This window comes from Vicugna pacos, chromosome 16, assembly GCF_048564905.1.
Source record: "Vicugna pacos chromosome 16, VicPac4, whole genome shotgun sequence".
In the NCBI taxonomy this organism is placed as follows: Eukaryota; Metazoa; Chordata; class Mammalia; order Artiodactyla; family Camelidae; genus Vicugna; species Vicugna pacos.
The window spans coordinates 31,720,518-31,724,545 of record NC_133002.1 but is presented as its reverse complement, the minus strand read 5'-3'; the positions used below and the strand labels follow the sequence as shown (position 1 = coordinate 31,724,545).

General features: G+C 46.6%; 1 long non-coding RNA gene across 1 annotated transcript; it reads right to left on the bottom strand.

The window, feature by feature from the left end:
• Positions 1-704: 704 nt before the first annotated feature.
• LOC102529133 (uncharacterized) lies at positions 705-3,784 on the bottom strand. Its single transcript, XR_012060022.1, has 3 exons — positions 3,680-3,784; positions 2,272-2,383; positions 705-917 (listed from the first exon to the last, which is right to left on the bottom strand). It is a non-coding gene; the product is annotated as an uncharacterized lncRNA (long non-coding RNA).
• Positions 3,785-4,028: the final 244 nt, after the last annotated feature.

The window sequence follows — 4,028 nt, the reverse complement described above, 5'->3', positions numbered from 1 at the left end:
ATTGAAGTACAGTTGATTTACACTGCTGTTGGTTTCCGGTGTATAGCAAAGTGATTCAGTTATACATATGCACATTCCTTTTCAGGTTCTTTTCCATTATAGGTTATTAAAAAATACTGAATATAGTTCCCTGTGCTGTACAGTATGTTCTTGTTATCCGTTTTATATATAGTAGTGTACATCTGTTAATCCCAGGCTCCTAATTTATCCCTCCTCCTCTCCCCTTCGGTGGCCGTAAGTTCGTTTTCTATGTCAGTGAGTCTGCTTCTGTTTCATAAAGTTCATTTATATCATTTTTAAAGATTCCACATACAGGTAATATCATATGATGTTTGTCTTTCCCTGACTTACTGCACTTAGTATGATAATCTCTAGGTCCACCCATGTTGCCGCAAATGGCATTATTTCATTCTTTGCCATAAAGTTTTTTTGATTAAGGTATGTACATTGTTTCTTTAGAAATAATGCTACTGCACACTTAATAGGTTACAGTATAGGGTCAACAGAACCTCTGTGTGCACTGGGAACCAAAAAATTCATGTGAGTCGCCTCATCACAGTATCTGTTTTTCCGCGGTGGTCTGGAACTGAACCCACAGTACCCCTGAGGCATGCCTGTATATTTCTTTCTCTGAAGCCACATAAAACTCTCCAGGGAAAATATGCCAGGAATTATTACTACTTGAAGTTCAACTCCTTCTGGATCCCACAGCACCCCTTCCACACTCTCTACTTGACCTGACCCACAGGCAAGCCTTACCTTTGCTACCAGTGATCACCGGCACGTTACGTGGTCGAGAGCGGCAGTCAAAGATAATTGGTTTCTGTACCCAAGGGATGAGGAAGTGAGTCCCTTCCCCTACGACAATGTCCTGCACTCCACTAGGTCAGAGATGACAGCTCTGTGTCCAGCATCCACTAGGAACAAAGGATAATGATGGGTCAGAAGAATCCCCTCACTCTTTAACTAAAATGACCGTGTCTTTAGAAGATCCCTGATGCTTTCCGTTTACTTATTAAGTCTCCCCTCTCCTGCTGTCTTCTCACACTTCTGGTCTCTAGAGGCTTCTAAACAGGTACAGAACTAAGCCACCACTTCCCGTCCCATGTGTCTTCCCAAGGACTCTGGTCACAGGATCTTCAGCATCTTTCTCCTTGAAACAATTGGCTGCTAGTTTTCTGATTAACCACCCCATCCCCAAACTCCTACCAACACATTTCCAGGAATCACCTCCTCAAACTTCTTTCCAAACCCACCAAGGTCTTCACTCTTACCACATCCCTTCCCGGTTCCAGTTTAACCCAGTGTTCCCAGAAGCAGCACCCTCACGATGGCAATCCTAAAATTTGGAAGGCCCCACTCTTTCTTTCCAATAGCCTGGTTTCTCTAAGGTTTTAAGGGGCTATGGAGCTGTCTTGTTGATCCAGAGAAGAATTAGTGATGGTGATTACTGTCCAGCTATGCAGGGGTGGCCAAAAAGATCAGAGTATAAACCTGTGCCACAGGAACCAAGCAGGCTTTTCTGACCAGCTGCTTTCTTTCTCTGCCTTTTTGGACTTTATAGTTGGTCTAAATTATCTTGCCACTGAAAGTAATCCTCCTCTTGTCAGAGTCACACTCGAGGTGGGTCAATCTACTGCTGCTTTCCAACAGTGAAGGTCAGAGACCATCAGAGTTAGAGGGGGTCTCAGACAAAAAACAAGTGCAACCCCATTGCCTGACCAATGAGAAAGCTGAGGCCTAGGGAAGGGGAAGCAAATTGCCTGAGGTCACACACGGAAGTAGAAGAAAAGCCGGCCTGAACCGCTGCCACGCTGGTAAAAGCTGGGCAGTGCATCTCAAAGATATTTTCTTTGGAACAACCCAACCACAGCAGAAGCAAAGCGCCCGCTCAGGACAAAGTCACCAAAGGTCTAAAGCCCCTGCTGCTCCAAACACAGGCAGAAGAGAACAAACGAGATCTCCATTTCAGCTGGCCAGTCAAATTCTGGCTCCCACCTGCAGCATTTGGGGGTGCAGCATGACTTTAAATTAACAAGAGCAGCTGGAAACATCCAAGTAGGCTGGGAGGCTCTTTGTGAATAAAGGCTCTGAGTGAACCTATGGCTACAAGGACAGAGCCTCTGATGACCAGGCAACCACATGGTGCAGGAGGGCAGTAGGTGAGCCCTCTTGGTCACAAATACATTCACAAACAGCAGCTGCCAACAGGAGTGTCACATGGGCTATGCAGACCAATAGAAATCCCCCAGCAAAGGGCAGTGACCTTACCATTATACAAGGCAGAGTTCACCACGCCTCCTGCAACGGCTAAGGCCAGGCCGAACTTGCCAATGGACTCAAACACTTTGGCAGCCATGTCTCCTGCTGGACCCGCTCACACCTAAAGGGGGAAAAACAAACAAAACAACTTGATCCCAAAATCCTCAGAGAAAGCCCTCTCTCTCTGCTGGCTATTTCTTCCCCCACTCTAGAGGGCTCTGAATCATCCACTGAAGGACATTTCATAAATAACATGTTGTGGCCTGTAAACGTGTATTATCAATTCCTCTGCTTTCTTCTTTTTCTACCACTTGAGAAAAGGGGTCTGGGGCACTTAGTTCAAAAGGGGAAGAAGTCAGGGACTTGATACCCAGAGAGAACTTAGCACCAAACCAAACCACCTTCCCGCCTCCTGGACAGGTAGGCCCTGGGAGAAGCTGTGTGGTTAGTTCTGGGTGATTTTGGTTCAGAGAACAATGTGACTCCAACAGCAAAACAGCTAACTTTTATTTCTGGCAGTCTTCCAACAGCAATTTGTGTATTTAATCCTCACACCAACCGTTATGAAGATCACTGTAGATGAGGAAACTGAGGCACACAAAGAGGTAACCTGAGGAACATAAGATCACACAGCTGAGTGAGCAACCAGGATTAGAACCTGAAGGTCAAATTCTGGAAGGCACAGCTCAACTCCTCACCACACTGCTTCTCACATCAAGTATAAGAATGACCTGTTATCATGGAAGCAGGAGCTGGATGACATTCTGGGGCCATCATACCAAGAATGAATGGGGCGACTCACAGACATGGAAAACAAACTTATGGTTACCAGGAAAGGGGTAGGGGTGCGTGTAGGGGGATAAATTGGGAGTTCAGGATTTGCAGATACACACTACTAAATATAAAATAAACAACAAGGTCCTACTGTACAGCACAGGGAGCTAGTGAAAGAATAATAAAAGGAATATATATGTATACTGAAACATTATGCTGTACACCAGAAACTAACACAACCTTGTAAACCGACTATACTTCAATTAAGAAGAAAAAATTTTAAAAGTAAAGTTTACACATTTAACTATCAAAAAAAAAATAAAGAACAAATGGGCGAGAAAGGCTCTCAATAGCGGCACCGGGCGGGAGAGCCCTGGAGCCGGGCTGGGTGTGCGGGAGCACCGCTGACCTCCTTAGAATCCACCCCTGCACTCAACCTTGTCTTGCCCCGCCCCGTCGTCTGCGTCCACTTGGGTCTCCCCGCTCCTCCTCCCAAGACCGCAACTTCTCAGGCTACCTTGATCTCTCCCCGTGCACTTAAACATTCCTTTCCAGAGACCAGAACACCCAGTCCCCTGATCAGCCTTTCCTTTTTTTACACAGCTTCTGGATTATTCCTCACCCTGCCCCCATATACACCTACCTTACTCTACGCAACCCCTGGCTCCTCCCGGGCTCACTCCCTACCCCTCCGGCCCGAGGTGGACCCACGCATGCACCCCGCCCGCCCAAACTTCATGCGAATGGGAGTGGAGACCGGGAGACACGTGACATGAGGGCATCCTGTGGACCTGGGCTACTTGTAGTCGGAGAGATGGTGAGGATGAAGGATAAGAATACTGAAGAGGTTATCTAGGAAGAATTTAATTGTGCTGAGGCAAAGATTAGGGACAGAGCAGCACTGGTACACCAGCTTCAGGAGTGGACCCAATTTGTTGCTACACAGAGCATTTTCCCTTCCAGCCAGGTGTGCAGATTGGAGATGAGAACAA